The 17,371-nt window shown below is 35.6% G+C and overlaps 1 protein-coding gene across 14 annotated transcripts in view; it reads right to left on the reverse strand.

The window, feature by feature from the left end:
* Positions 1-17,371, reverse strand: part of BRAF (B-Raf proto-oncogene, serine/threonine kinase) — a 178,058-nt gene that overhangs the window by 112,493 nt on the left and 48,194 nt on the right. The window lies entirely within an intron of this gene.

Here is a 17,371-nt window from a genome sequence, read left to right on the forward strand (position 1 = left end):
ATTGTATTAGTTTTGCCCAATATCAAAATGAATCCATCACAGGTATACATGTGCTCCCCATCCTGAACCCTCCTCCCTCCTCCCTCCCCATACCAGCTGGGTCGTCCCAGTGCACTAGCCCCAAGCATCCAGTATCGTGCATTGAACCTGGACTGGCATCTCGTTTCATACACGATATTTTACATGTTTCAATGCCATTCTCCCAAATCTTCCCACCCTCTCCCTCTCCCACAGAGTCCATAAGACTGTTCCATACATCAGCGTCACTTTTGCTGTCTCGTACACAGGGTTATTGTTATCATCTTTCTAAATTCCATATATATGCGTTAGTATACTGTATTGGTGTTTTTCCTTCTGGCTTACTTCACTCTGTATAATAGGCTCCAGTTTCATCCACCTCATTAGAACTGATTCAAATGTATTCTTTTAATGGTCAGATCATTTTTTTTTTTCTTAGTGAAAAATGAGTTCAATTTATCTGAGTGGTGTGAGAACATGCTTTTTGCAAATTATACTACAGTATATACTGTCTACAGATACTCTCTATAAACTGAATGATTTAAATCTGTAATTTTATGGTGTGACTGAAAATGTATTTAACATAAATATACTCTAGAAATCATGGCCACTTAAATTATTTAAAGTTATAATGAAAAATGTGAGATAATTTTTTAAATGTACGAAGGAGAATAAATAAGCAAAGGGCACTTGGTTTATTTAATGATTCCTTCCTGAAGGACATTAGATTTCACCTCTCCCGGCTTTAAACAATGCTTCAGAATGGCTCTGAAATGCCTTCTCGACAAAGGGAGAAGTTTTCCTTTTAGACAGTGAAGCACAGGGTTCCTGGATTGAAGGATATGCACGTTTAAAAAGTCAGTATGGCAAATGGTCTTCCAAAAGGACAAAAGTACCAAGATACCTCCTATTAGGGTATCAGTCCACCCTTTTCCCACAATCCCACCAACAGTGTATATTATCAGACTTCAAAATTTTTCCTGATCTTAATGGGGGGAAACGTGATCTTCTTGTTTCAATTTGTATTTCCCAGGAAGTTGAGCATTCTTCACGCTGATTGATCATTTAAATTTATGAAAAATTATCTATCCATATTCTTTCTCCCTTCTATTTTTTTTCTTTTTATAGATGCCCTTTATTCTGGATATTAATCCTTATTCTCCTACAAACGCTGCAGTCTTTCCTCCTTTTCACTTTGTCTCTTTAGCCATAGACAGTCTTGCTACTCAAAGCATGGTTCATAGACTACCAGCAGCATAATCTTCTGGAAGTTTGTAGGAGCAGCAGAATCTCAGGCCCCATTTCAAACTTACTGAACTTTAACAAAATGATCCTTATTAAAGTTTGAGAAGAAATGACAGAAGTTTCTAGTTTTTTTCTATAATCAGATATTACAATATTTTTCCTTTATGAATCCTTGGCTAATTTCTCATATCCCCAGGAAGCATTAGGCTGTCTTTTCTCTAGCTACACTTATTTCCCAAGTAATCTTATCTAATCTTGTGGCTTTATATATGTACTGATGAAGTCCAAATTTTCCAGCTCTGTTCTCTCAACTCCATGGTATTTTTCTTCATGTGCCTACTGTACATTCCTACATACTTATTAAGATAAGTAGTATTTCAAACTTAACATGTTCAAAAGTTAACTTGATATCTATCCACCAGGTCCTGTTTCAAAATGTTTTTCTTACAGTCTCTTCATCTCAGAAAATGACAAACTCCCTCTATGATGAGTTTACTGACCACCCAGGGCAGAAGTGCTTTATACTCGGAATTTGATATTCTAAAATTGATTATGTTTTTCATGTCTATTAGCTACTTTGAAATAAGAAATATGTTTTACTCATCTTTTATTCCCTCATCACTTATCTTGGTGTCTTAGTCATTACAAGTATTCAAAGTAGTGTTGGAGCTAAGATTTAAGCTTTCTTCAGAATAGGATAAGAGAGAAAAATTAATCCTAGTTCAGCAATTCTTTACAGTCCAAGAAATTAAGTACTCTATTACCTACAGTCTCTCTTTTTTCTTTCCACCCTTAAAGTTCCACAGATAAAACTTGTGTAGTTAGGGTAAAGAACCATTCACTCAAAGAATGGGAGAAATGGAAAAAAAAAAATTAGAGATGGCAAAGAGCAAGCGAGAAATGAGGAGACTGAGCTGATTAGAACTGATTCCTTTTCTTCCTGGCAGTAGAAAATGCTAAGATTTACATAATGCAGGGCCAAACCACAACTGCCTGAAAGGCAGGTTTCTTAACTTCCAAACAACAGTAATTTTATATCCAAAGTACGAAGAAAAATCACTATGATCACTCAGTTATAATTAGAAAAAATGAGTCTGAGCAAGCAAACTCTTTCAGATTTTCCTAAAGAATAAGAAAAAAGAAACTGTGATGATGATAATACTTTGAAGATACATTAAAAAGTAGAATAAAATATTGTAAACAGTAGATACAGAGTTTTGGCTTAAAATATCTTCTTGAAAAAACAAGAAAAACTGTTACAACAATCCTAAAAGGGAAATGAAAGAATTAAAAACAACAAATTTCAAGAAAGGTACTAGAAGATTTCCTATCCTTCAGAACACAGCAATTAAAACCAAGTAATATTAGTAAAGGGCAAAGGCTAATAGAGTTCTACCAAGAGATTGCACTGGTCATAGCAAACACCCTCTTCCAACAACACAAGAAAAGACTCTACACATGGACATCACCAGATGGTCAACACTGAAATCAGACTGATTATATTCTTTGGCTATATTCAGCCAAAGATGGAGAAGCTCTATACAGTCAGCAAAAACAAGACCAGGAGCTGACTGTGGCTCAGATCATGAACTGTTTATTGCCATATTCAGACTTAAATTGAAGAAAGTAGGGAAAACCACTAGACCACCCAGGTATGACCTAAATCAAATCCCTTACAGTATAAATTATATTATACAGTAGAAGTGAGAAATAAATAAAATTATAATAAAATAAATAAAATTATTTATTTATTTAAATAATATTTAAATAAATAAAATTATACAGTAGAAGTGATTAACAGATTTAAGGGACCAGATCTGATAGACAGAGTGCCTGATGAACTATGGATGGAGGTTCATGACATTGTACAGGAGACAGGGAGCAAGACATCCCCAAGAAAAAGAAATGCAAAAAAGCAAAATGGCTGTCTGAGGAGGCCTTACAAATAGCTGTGAAAAGAAGCAAAGCGAAAAGCAAAGGAGAAAAGGAAAGATATAAGCATCTGAATGCAGAGTTCCAAAGAAGAGCAAGGAGAGATCAGAAAGCTTCCTCAGCGATCAGTGCAAAGAAATAGGGGAAAATAATAGAATGGGAAAGACTAGAGATCTCTTCAAGAAAACCAGAGATACCAAGGGAACATTTCATGCAAAGATGGGCTCAATAAAGGACAGAAATGGTATGGACCTAACAGAAGCAGAAGATATTAAGAAGAGGTGGCAAGAATACACAAAAGAACTGTACAAAAAAGATCTTCATGACCCAGATAATCACGATGGAGTGATCACTCACTAGAGCCAGACATCCTGGAATGTGAAGTCAAGTGGGCCTTAGAAAGCATCACTATGAACAAAGCTAGTGGAGGTGATGGAATTCCAGTTGAGCTCTTTCAAATCCTGAAAGATGATGCTGTGAAAGTGCTGCACTCAATATGCCAGCAAATTTGGAAAACTCAGCAGTGGCCACAGCACTGGAAAAGGTCAGTTTTCATTCCAATCCCAAAGAAAGGCAATGCCAAAGAATGCTCAAACTACTGCACAATTGCACTCATCTCACATGCTAGTAAAGTAATGCTCAAAATTCTCCAAGCCAGGCTTCAGCAATACGTGAACCGTGAACTTCTTGATGTTCAAGCTGGTTTTAGAAAAGGCAGAGGAACCAGAGCTCAAATTGCCCACATCCGCTGGATCATCAAAAAAGCAAAAGAGTTCCAGAAAAACATCTATTTCTGCTTTATTGACTATGCCAAAGCCTTTGACTGTGTGGATCACAATAAACTGTGGAAAATTCTAAAAGAGATGGGAATACTAGACCACCTAATCTGCCTCTTGAGAAATCTGTATGCAGGTCAGGAAGCAACAGTTAGAACTGGACATGGAACAACAGACTGGTTCCAAATAGGAAAAGGAGTACGTCAAGGCTGTATATTGTCACCCTGCTTATTTAACTTCTATGCAGAGTACATCATGAGAAACACTAGGCTAGATGAGGCACAAGCTGAAATCAAGATTGCTGGGAGAAATATCAATAACTTCATATATGCAGATGACACCACCCTTATGGCAGAAAGTGAAGAAAAACTAAAGAGCCTCTTGATGAAAGTGAAAGAGGAGAGTGAAAAAGTTGGCTTAAAGCTCAACATTCAGAAAACAAATATCATGACATCTGGTCCCATCACCTCATGGCAAACAGAGAAACAGTGGAAACAGTGGCAGGCTTTATTTTTTTGGGCTCCAGAATCACTGCAGATGATGACTGCAGTCATGAAATAAAAAGATGCTCACTCCTTGAAAGAAAAGTTATGACCAACCTAGACAGCATATTAAAAAGCAGAGACATTACTTTGCCAACAAAGGTCCTTCTAGTCAAGGCTATGGTTTTTCCAGTAGTCACGTATGGATGTGAGAGTTGGACTGTGAAGAAAGCTGAGCGCCAAAGAATTGATGCGTTTGAACTGTGGTGTTGGAGAAGACTTTTGAGAGTCCCTTGGACTTCAAGGAGATCCAACCAGTCCATCCTAAAGGAAATCAGTCCTGAATATTCATTGGAAGGGATGATTCTGAAGCTGAAACTCCAAACTTTGGCCACTTGATGCGAAGAGCTGACTAATTGGAAAAGACCCTGATTCTGGGAAAGACTGAGGGCAAGAGGAGAAGGGGATGACACAGGATGAGATGGTTGGATGGTATCACTGAATCAATGGACATGAGTTTGAGTAAACTCCAAGAGTTGGTGATGGACAGGAGGCCTGGCGTACCGCAGTCCATGGGGTCGCAAAGAGTTGGACACGACTGAGCGATTGAACTGAACTAACTGTTAGTAAACAACCAATGATTTCTCACAACTTTACAAATGGCAAAATTCACTCTCCAAAAAACCTGAATTAAAAAAAAAAAGTCTATGCTAAAATATAATGCATAAGAACTGCTACGGAAAGAAATGAAGGGTGGCAATGGCAGAAAGAAAACTATAGGCACTGATGCCCTTCCTCCCAACAAGAAGGTATCAGGTTAAAATCAATGGTTTCTATCAAATCTTTAAGGAAACACACTATTAATTAATAGGTGACAGTACATATAAAAAAGAAAACCTTTCAAATTCATTTTATGAAGCTAGCAAAATCCAGGTGTCAAAACTTGACAAAAACACAAAAATAAAGCCACAAAATAATCTAACCTATGAGGACAAACTCAAATATAACTCAGTACTATATATGTATTTTTTAATGCAGGACTAGAGATCTCTTTTAATATAGGACTAGAGCTCTCTTCAAGAAAATTCGAGATACCAAGGGAACATTTCATGCAAAGATGAGCACAATAAAGGACAGAAATGGTATGGACCTAACAGAAGCAGAAGATATTAAGAAGAGATGGCAAGAATACACGGAAGAACTATACAAAAAAGATCTTCATGACCCAGATAACCACAATGGTCTGATCACTCACCTAGAGTCAGACATCCTGGAATGATAGGGACTCTGGGAAGCTCATATACACATTGCTGTATTTAAAATGGATAACCAACAAGGACTTATTGTATTGCACAGGGAACTCTGTTTAATGTTATGTGCCAGCCTGGATGGGAGTGGGGTTTGATGGAGAATGAATACATGTATATGTATGGCTGAGTCCCTTGGCTGTTCACCTGAAACTATCATAACATTGTTAATTGACCATACATCAGTACAAATTAAAAAGGTTATAAAGTTTTAAGTAAAGTAAGATAAGTAAAACAGACTCATGTCTGAATAAATCCTAGTTTTCATGGATAAATTTCAGAAATTCAGAGTTGAAAAGAAAACCCTAAATGGTTCCTACAAAATAACTAGAATTAATATCAGACTTTTGATCAGCAACATGAAAAGAGAAAGTAGATTACTTGTTGCCTAAGACTGGTGGATTAGTGGGAATGCGGAATGACTGCTGTCTGGGGGATTCTCTTTGGGGTGATAAACATGTTCTACAGTGATTGGGGTGACAACTGTACAACTCTGGGAACATATTAAAAACTGCTGAAATATACCCTTTAAATGGATGCATTCTATGATATCTGAATTACATCTCAATAAAGCTGTTAAACAGAAAAAACAATGGAGTAATGTTTTCACTGTACTATATAAAAATGATCTGAACCTAGAATTCTACCCTCAGGCAAACTACCAATCAAGCATGAGGGTAAATGAAACCTTTTTGGTCATGTAATGTCTCAAAAATTTACCTCAATAGGATTCACAGGTCTGAAAACACTCTTATGTTTTAACTTAGCAATTTCACTTCTAGAAATTTTTACCAATCTCCCACAAAACTAGAAAAACATAGTAGGTCTATTTATAAAGATAAGTGATTCACTAGGTGAAAAAACATCAACTGATTTAAAATTTGGCACTATCTTTACATTTTAATACCACAAAACAAGCACAAAGCAAAAACTGAAGCTGCTTTCCCACCCCCTACCAAAAAGACATTGCATAAAGAGTTATGTTTTAAAGTAGAGAATTAAAGATAGCAAAAGTGATAACAAAAAGCAGTCAGAACAACTAGACATAAGGTATGGTTATGAAGAGTCCTGAAAGTCATGGTAAGTTGCTTTCATTTTATTCTAAGATATGAGAATTTGAATTTTCAAAAGCAGACGTATGTGTGTCATAACCTGATATTTTATTACTGACAATTATCCTCTCATTTTATAGATGAGAACATTGTGGCACAGAGGTGTTTGTTAAATTAGATATGGGAGAAGAATGAGAGAAATAAGAATCAAAGCTGACCCCAAAATTTTGAGTAGGTAACAGGATGGACAGTGACACCATTTACTGAAGTGGGGAATCTCTAGGGGAAGAAATCAAGTATTATATCACCTAAAAAGAGGTTAATTAAATGATCAAGTAGGCAGCTGGCTATGCATTTCAGCACTCAGGAAGAACTATGAGGCAGGATATATATTTAGGTGTCACAGAATGCTAATAAGGAAATCTCCAACAGAGTATAAGCAAAGACGACTCAACCCTTAGACTCCACCAAAATTTAGAAGATTGATAAAGGATAGAGTCCACAAAAATGACTGAGAAGAAACAGACACTGAGGTAGGAGAAAAACTTGATTCAATGAAGATAATTTATTAGATAAGAACAGGAACAAGAAATAGTAGATAGAAGACAGAAGAATGAAATATAAGTATCTGTATATGGCACCCCACTCCAGTACTCTTGCCTGGAGAATCCCAGGGACGGGGGAGCCTGGTGGGCTGCCGTCTATGGGGTCACACAGAGTCGGACACAACTCAAGTGACTTAGCATATAGTTTGTCATCATGTTTATATGTATTTGCATATGTATCAGGGCTGGCAGATAATAGAGTATGTTTGTAGGCTGGAGGGAAAATCCAACCGAAAGACTGATGATGTGTAAAGAGATGCCAGCTGCAGGAAAGAAGCCCTAGAGACACTAAGAAGAGATGGAACCTGAGTCACAAGAAGTGGAATTAGACTGGCAGGGAAGGTCTCTTAATAACAAGAGAAAGGAAGACTGAGAACCTGAAGACCAATGCACTTAGGTTTGCAGATACAGTGATGCAAAGATGATGACAGCTGCATCCGATTTCTCAATAAAGTTTGAGGTGAGGTCCATAGATGAGAGTGGGGGCTGTGAGAGGTTTGCAATGAGTGGGAACATAGTATTAATAGGGAAAGTGAAGAAGGAGTAGCAGCACTGCCAGACACTGCTGAAGCCCGGTTGAGGTTCATGGCATAAATTCAGAGCAGTATATTCAGCTGCCTGAGTGCAAGCAGAGAGGCAGTGGCCATTGGTATTTTGTTCTGCCCGTAAATGGGGAGAGGGCCTAGACAGTCAAGGATATTATTAATTCTTACAGGCATTCCTTACTAAAATCTTCGTCCTGAAGTCTGTGAGTTGTGAAGAAAGTTTACTTGAGAAGGCTGAAGAAGGGCTATAATCAAGGGCAAGACAGATATCTGCAACTTTTCTGAGCTTAAGAAAGAGGTTGAGGATTTAAAAGTTTGTTGAACACAGTTTCACAATTACTTTGGCCAGTGGACAGTGAGAAATAAAAATAGGAAAGTGGTACTCATGAAATCAACAAATAGAAAATGTCTTGACTTTGAGTTAAACTTGGAAATTAAAATTATCTAAAACAGAATAAGTGAATCAAACCATTTCTTCTGGCTGATTAAGAGTAAGTAAACCCTAACATTTCCAGGATCTTGATAAAGCACAAAAGAAAACAGCACATAAATGAATTATTCTAAACTGTCCATAAAATTGTCCACTAATTTACTTAGTTTTTAAACTGAAAGTTCAACAGCTCCTAACCACTACTATTCAAAATGGTCCTTAGGAAACAGATCAAATATTTGCCACATACATATAACTGAATTAAATGAAACTGTATTTGGAGTAGGAATAAAACTGAATGAAAATGCAGATTCATATCACGTGAAACAGATGCAGTAGAGATTCAGGACCTTCAACTGCAAATACTTTTGCGTATCTTAAAAACATACCATGGCTTCTGCTACTAATTCTGATACAACTCCCCAGTCATAATTTTCTTCCACTGTAAATCTCCTATCCCAAAGCACTTTCTGTTTACATGGGGAACACTTCTGTGTGCCACATCCTAAAATCAAAGATTTGTGGGAAAATACTGTCACAAATAATAACTGGGGCATAATCGCCTATAAGGGCCATAAGTTCAGTAAAGCTGAGATCTGTTACAGATCAATCACTGTTTTAGTCCTAGCACTTAAGTGTTCCAGCAAGAAGCAGGTTTTTATAGGTGCTGGCTACCTGAAAATATAAAAAATTCTATATTCTGGGTAAGCTCAGAGCAGACTGATGAAATCACAATTCAAGATTATAACATGATTCCATACTGAAACAAGTTATGTATGCAGATAGACATAAATAGATGCCAAGCATAAATTTGATATTGATGAAGCAAGTAAGTTTAAAAAGGCTATGTCTGGAGTAAAATACTTGTAAGTGATATGACTGACAATGATTTACTTTCCAAAATATATAAAGAGCTCATACATCTCAATATCAGAAAAACAAACAACCCAACCAAAAAACGGGCAGAAGACCTAAACAGACATTTCTCCAAAGAAAACATACAGATGGTAAACAGGCACATAAAAACATACTCAACACTGCTAGTTAGTAGTGAAATGCAAATCAAAACTACAATGAAGTATCATCTCACACCAGTCAGAGCGGCCATCATCAAAAAGTCTACAAATAATAAATACTGGAGAGGGTGTGGAGAAAAGTAACCCACCTACATTGTGATGGGAGTGTAGCCACTATGGAGAACAAAATCAGAGTTCCTTAAAAAACTAAAAATAGAGTTACCATATGATCCAGCAATCCCACATCTGGGTATATATCAGGAAAATATGAAAACTCTAATTCAAAAAGATACATGCACCCTAATGTTCACCGCAGAACTGCTTACAATAGCTAAGACATGGAAGCAACCTAAGTGTCCATCAACAAATGAATGGATAAGGAAGATGTGATATAAATACACAGTGGAATATTACTTAACTATAAAAAGGAATGAAATAATACCATTTGCCACAACACAGATGAATCTAGGGATTATCATACTTAATGAAGTATGTCAGACAAAAACTACTCACCACTACTATTCAAAACAATCTTCAGTAAACATATGATACCATATGATATCTCTTATATGTGAAATCTAAAGAAATGATACAAATGAACTTATTCACAAAACAGAAACAGATTCACAGACATAGAAAGCATATTTAGAATTACCTGAGGTGAGAGATAAATTAGGAATTTAGATTAATAGATACACACTACTATATATAAAACAGATAAACAACAAGGACCTACTATATAGCACTGGGAACTCTATTCAATATCTTGTAATAAGCTATAATAGAAATGAAACCTGGAAAGGAATATCACTTTGCTATACATCTGAAACTAACACAACACTGTATTGGTAAATCAACTATACTTTACTCAGTCAACAGACTATGTCAGTAAGTAAAATAAAAATGTTAAGTGAAAATAAGCACTATAACAGGTTAAGTTGCCACCTAATCATAGTTCTTACCTCATAGGAAAACATCAAGAATTTAGTGAGATATTTTATAAAACATTGAGCATATTGCTTAACAAATAATTGAAAATATAATTATTAGTTACCAATGTTATCATCAAATGTTTAAATATCAGAAGCTCCATAAAGGAGCCATTTTCCAGGGAAGGTGTGCAATCAGAATAGGCTACATTATACTCTGTTAAGGACCTCCCATCTCTGTAGTTACAATCAGGAAAAAAAAAAAAGACTCTCCCATCTCTGTGCCTTGAAACAAAATAAGTTTAGTTTTCATTCATGCTATATGTCTACTTCAGGTAGGAAGGGAAGCCCTGTTTATTGTAGTCATACAGGGATGCACGTTAACAGAGCAGTAGTCACTGTTTTTAATAATGTTAATCACCAGGCTGGATAGAAAAAAAAAAAAAACTCTGGAGGGCCTGACACTGGCAACTAGACATAGGGTATGTCATATTTATAACAAAAAGAATAGAACTAGTCACATGCCTTCTTTGTGACCAGGTAGGAAAACTGGATATGCGTAAAGAGCACAAAGGACTACTAGGGAAGGCTAATTTATCTAGAAATCCATAGGTACAAGAAAGCTACAGAAAAACAGTCTGAGACTTGGGCTTAGGAAGAATGATTACTCGATGTCATGGGAGAAATGAAGAAATGTATTATAACATCAAACACTATCTACATTTTAATGGTCTTTGAATACACTGCTTCTTCTGCTAGAACATTCTTTTCTTCCATTAGCCACACCATCTCACAACATAACCAAATGGGCAACTAGGTTTTTTCCTCTGAAGTCTTTAATGTGAACAAAAACTATAAGCCCCAAACACACTGATTAGCACATACTTAAGCTGATTCATATAGAAATAAACAATACAATCATAAGAAATCTGAGATACAATTTTAAGTAACAGTTATCCAGGAAACTGAAAAACTTGAAATTTAATGTTGTTCTTTTCTCCCAATCATAAGAGAGAAAAAATTAGGTAGCAAAATAGCTATCTATAAAGAAGAAATAATAAACATAAATTAGGATGTTCCTTGATCCATAATAATTATATTAACATGACTTCTGATGACACACACTGCCACCTGGCCATAGGAAGGACACATTATACAAGATGGGCTAATCATGTACTTCATCCCACTAGACCAGGTAATTGAGTATTGTGGGCACATGATTCTAGTTAGGAACAATTAAATTCTTTCCCAGCAATTTTCCTAAAATGCAGCCTTCCTGACTATTATGTGTGGCTATCTATCTGTTCTTCACTATACTCGTATGACTATAGTCATTTAAGTGGAAGCAAATGAACCTAGGGCTACTTAGAGCCACGCTTTCTAGCACACAGGAAAGTCTATCTCCAACAGAAGATAAGGAGCAGATATTTAGAAACAAGTAGAAAAAGGTGGGAAATATTTAGAATTCACTGGTACTGGACAACCTAAGGTCCACTTGACTGATTCCTGTAGCTCAACTAATTACTTTAGTATATTTCCCATAAATTTCCCTCTTTTTGATTAAGCTGAATGAGTTAAGCTTCTGTTTTGACCAACACTGTTTTTGCCAAATAATGTATTTAAAACAAGAGTTTGGTTTAGTCTCAATTGGCTGAAGACACCAGAAGACCAGATTCCCTGTAGATGACAGGAAAACTAGGAAGAAATGCATCTGGCTACAAACATGCCCATCTAATTCAAGCTTCATAATGAATTCTGTGATTGGCTGGAAAGCCCAGATAAGAAGCTCAAATTAATTAACACTGAAAAACAGACACGTGAAAGAAATATTCATAAGCTAGAGGTATCCACTATTCTGGTCATGTAAAAGGTTATATAAATAGCTCTATTCAATGTGTTATGAACAGAAGTTACTTGTGCTAATGATTTTTAAAAATCTGATAAGCAATAATCCTTATAAATTCAAGTAGCCAAATCAAGTTACCAAGTATAAATTGAAAAAGATAAAAACATTTAACACAAGGAGGTAACTTTCACTGAAACTTGATATAGTCAATAGATCTTATTTACATAGATTCAACAAAAAACAAGATGAAGGAGAGGGAGAGAGAGGTGAAGGGTAAAGGGAAGAGAAATCATGAACCTGCACCTCTGAGCATGGTAGGGCAGTGATGAATATCTGAGCAGAGATTAAAAGAAAGTAACCAGAGGCCTCTTTTTGTCATCAGGGTATAGGATAAAAAATCGGTTACAGAGCATTTAGAAAACATTTCCTAACAGGGATTATAAACCTACCACAAAATAAAGCTATGATAGTGACAAAGAACTTAAGACTATTCTGACATCTGTTGAAACCTTATTCTGCTGAAACTTTTATTTTCTTTGATCAAAGAAATGAAGTTAATAATTCTTTCCTTTATATACTTAAGGAATCTATTGTGATAATCAAGTAACAATACACCATTTTCTATGAGTTACAATATGAAGATGTACATGTTTGTTTTATATTAACTTTTAAGAAAGTTTAAAATAAAAACAGATCTCAAACATATTCAAAACTACATTTTAAAAGGATAAGTTAAAACTTTAAAGGGAAAAAAAGCAACTGAACTCTTTCTCATTAATATTATTAGTTCAGTCTATTTATGATAGTTCTCAACTTTGCTTAACTAATAGCAGAAGGCCCTACTTGAAAGTATACACATCTCCCAGGGTCTAAGTAATCTTAGCATCAAAAGTGCTTTCAGGTAGCTCCCTTTACTCCCAAATCTTTAGTGAGATCACCTTTCTGATGCAGGTAACTACAAAAAAAGGGCTTCAGTCTATCTTCCAACTAGGATGCTATAAGTTTTTGCTCTCCTGAACACAGTCACAGCAAAAAAAAAAAAAAAGAGTGAGGGAGAGGAGAGAATCACAAAGAACACTTCTTTGCCTCATTGTGAACTTATATGTCTATTATTCCCTAATCAGATTAATTCTCTTAACATAATATTCAAAACATCCAGCAAACAATTCAAAATTACTCAGCACACAAAGAACTAGGAAAACCCCCAAGTCACATGGAAAAGACAAGCAAAAATTACAAACCCCAAGATGACTCAGATGTTGGAGTTAGCTGACAAAAACTTTAAAGCAACTTTAATAAAAATGCTTCAACAAGCAATCAATAATACTCTAGAAGTCAATGGAAAACTAGAGTCTCAGGAAACAACAGAAGACAATAAGAATTACAATAACAAAAATTTAAAAACTCGATAGATGGGCTCAACAGCAGAATGAAGATAGAGGAGTCAGGGAGCATGAAGGCAGATCAACTGAAATTATCCAGTCTTAACAGAAGAAAAAAAAAAGAGATCAAAAAATTTTTTAAAACTTGGGGTTCTACAGGATAATAACAGTAAGGTCTAACATTTGTGTCACTGACTTCCAAAAGAAAAGGAGAATGAAGCAATAAAAAATATGTGAAGAAATACTGGTTGAAATCTCCTCAAATTTGACAAAATACATAAAACTACAGATTCCGAAAGATGACTCCCAAAATGGGTAAGTACACAGAAATGCATATGACACACATCAAGTGTTGAAAACTAAAAACAAAGCGTTATCTTGAAAGCAGAGACAAATGACCCATAAACTACAAGGGAATAACATTTCAGATGACTACAGGTGTCTCAAAAGAAACCATGAAGGCAGAAAGTAGTAGCACAGCATTTTAAAGTATTAAAAAAACTGTCAACCTAGTATTTTATACCCAGTGAAAATAGCTCTCAGCAATGAAGTAAAATAAAGATATATTTAGATAAATAAAAACAAAAAAAAATCTGCTGCCAAAAGAATTACTAAAAGAAATTCTTCAAACAGAAGAGAAATTGTATCAAAAGGAAACCTTAAAGAGCAGGAATGAAGAGCAAAAAAAAAAAAAGGTAAATATCTGGGTAAACACAATACATTAATCCCCTCCTCTTACACTCTTTAAATATGTTTAATAGTTGAAAGAAAAATTATAGCATTTCCTAATGAGACTTTCCATAAAGGAAATGTAACATGCAAGACAAGGATAACAGAAAGGAGTTGGTGGTGGCGGGGGGGCGGGTATAGAGAGACCTATATAGTAGTAATATTTCCATAATCCACTTAGGGGAGTAGAGAATTTATTCTAAGCAGACAATGAAAACTTTAGTATATATACTGTAATTGCCAGAATAACCACTAAAGAAACTACTGAGAGGTATAACTAAAAATAAACACACTAGGTAAATTTAAAATGGAATACTAAAAGAATGTTCAAATAACCTAAGAGAAGGCAGGAAAGAAGAAACTGAGTAATGAAAAACAGAGGAAACTAACAGAAAATGAATTACTAAACTGGTTAACCTAAATCAAAACATACTGGGCTTCCCTGGTAGCTCAATGGTAGAGAATCCACCTGCCAATGCAGGAGACATGGGTTCGATCCCTGATCCATGAATATCCCACATGCCACAGAGCAACTAAGCCTGTGCACCACAACTACTGAGGCTGTGCTCCAGAGCCAGAAGCTGCAACCACTGAGGCTATATGCCACAACTACTGAAGCCCATGTTCCCTAGAGCCTGTGCTCCATAGAAAGAGAAGCCACTGTAATGAAAAGCCAGTGCACCACATCTAGAGAGTAGCCCCCTGCTCACTCGTCATAACTAGAGCAAAGTCTGTGCAGCAACAAAGACCCAGCAGAGCCAAAAATAAGTACACAAATAAACTTTTAAAAATATATCATTATATTACATGTAAATAGTGTACAGATACAAATTAAAAGATAAAGACCATCAGAAGGGATGAAAAAATCTAAATACACAGTTTCTACCAGCAATTCACTTTAAATATGCATTAGAATCACTCAAAGGGCTTCTTAAAATACAGACTGCAGAGTATCAAGCTCAGAGTTTCTGATTCAGTAAGTCTACAGGAGAGTCTTCATTTTTAAGATTCCCATGTAATGCTGCTGCTGCTAGTATGGGCATCACACTTTGAGAACCAGTTATTTAAAATGATGTTTCAAAATTCTAAAAAAGTTATGTTAAAAGATATGAGATCAGTTTTCTATAGATGTTGATTTCCAGTTTTACTAATCATCTCTCTCAAATGTACAAACAGTACATGGGTGATGGACATACTTTGGTTCCTTCTGTGTCTGAAAACATCTTGATTAGGTATGGGATTCTTAATCACAGCTGTTGTTTACCTCTCAGTGTTGCCACTGTTGACCTGATAATCCTTCCTTTTTGTTCTATCTGAGCTTTCTTTCTAAGCTTCTGATCATCTTTATCCCTAATATTCAGTAATTTCACTACAAAGTATAACTTCTGCTTATTATTCTGCCTTTCAGTATACAGATTCAAGTCTTTCTTCAGGTCAGGATATAGTTTTCTATTATTCAGTTAACTATTACTTCCTTGCTTTTTTCCTTCTAGAAATCTATTAATTCATGTTAGATTTCCTTAGTCTATCTTCTAAATCACTTACATTTTTACTAATGAATTCAACTTCTGTGTATTTTCTTTTTACTGATTAACAGTTTATGTACCAAACACTATTCTAGGCTTTAGGCATGTAACAAAGCTCCTGCCCTCATGGAGTATACACTCTATTAAGGGCACAAATAAACAAGAAAATAAATGTATAATTTCCAGCAGTGAATCAATGCTTTGAAAAAAATTCAATCAAGGTGAAAGACAGTAGGGAGAGGCTCTTTTGCTTTATTTCTAAAATTTTATTTATTTATTTATTTTGGCCACACCACGACCATGTGGCATGTGGAATCTTAATTCCTTGACCACGGATAGAATTCGTGCCCCCTGCTGTGGAAGTGTAGAGTCTTAACCAGGGGACAACCAGGGAAGTCCCAAGAAGGCTCTTTCAGAAACCGTAGGCTTGAGGTCTTGTCAAAGAGGTAGTAATATTTGAACAGATATGAGAATAAAGTGAGGAAGCTGGTGAAAATATTCTTCAGGTAGAGGAAAAATAGCAATTAATGAAAAAAGTCCTAGGTTACAAGTATGCTTGGAGTATTCTACAAAAACAAGAAAGCCAGTGAGGCTGATGTGATGTAAGAAAACGCATACAGTGCAAGACTAGCTCTCAAACTTTATGAGTATGCTCTCATGATCCCTTTACACTCTTAAATTATTGAGGATCCCCCAAACTGCTGTTTCTGTGAGTTATATCTAATGATATTTGCCCTATTAAGAAATCAGACTGGGAAATTATTTTTTAAATTATTTGAATAAAATTGTCATGTGTTAAACAACTTTTTTTTAAAACAAAAAACAAGTCCACTGTCCAAAACAAACAAAAAATTTAGTGAGAAGAATGGCACTGTTTTACATTTTTGCAATTCTCTTTAATGACTAGTTTAATAGAAGGTAGCTGGATTGTCATATCGGTTTCTACATTAACTTGTAACAATAACACAGATCATGTAGCATATGGAAACTTGATTCTACAGTCAGGAGAATGAGAGAGAAAAAGGTAAATATCATCCTAGTATTATTAAAAGTTTTGGCCTTACAGATCTCCTGAACCCTTGGACCACATTTTGAGAATCACAGTCTAGAAGATGAAGCTATAGAAGCTGGTAGGGGCCAGATTATATAAACCTTGAAACCACAGTTTAAAGTTTGGGTTTTAAGTGTAGTTTTCTAAGCAAATGAGTAACATTATATAAATTACATTTTAAATAATTACTCCTACTGGTATGTACGGAACAAAATATAAGGGGGCAACATCAGTTGGAAGATTACTGCAATAACTGGGGAGATGACAGCAGTGAGGACTAAGATGGTGGCAAAGTAAACAGTGAGAAGTTGCCTGGTTTAAGAGGCACACAAAACCCCTACATATGAACGAGTTCCGTTCCAAGAGTGTGTTCATAACTCCAACAAAATTAGCCGATGTAACCAAGTAACACAATCAGCTATACAGGATGTACTGTAATGGGCTTATAATACTTTTCACAGAATGATACATAAAAAACACAAAAAATAAACATTTTTAAT

This window comes from Bos javanicus, chromosome 4 (assembly GCF_032452875.1).
Source record: "Bos javanicus breed banteng chromosome 4, ARS-OSU_banteng_1.0, whole genome shotgun sequence".
In the NCBI taxonomy this organism is placed as follows: domain Eukaryota; kingdom Metazoa; phylum Chordata; class Mammalia; order Artiodactyla; family Bovidae; genus Bos; species Bos javanicus.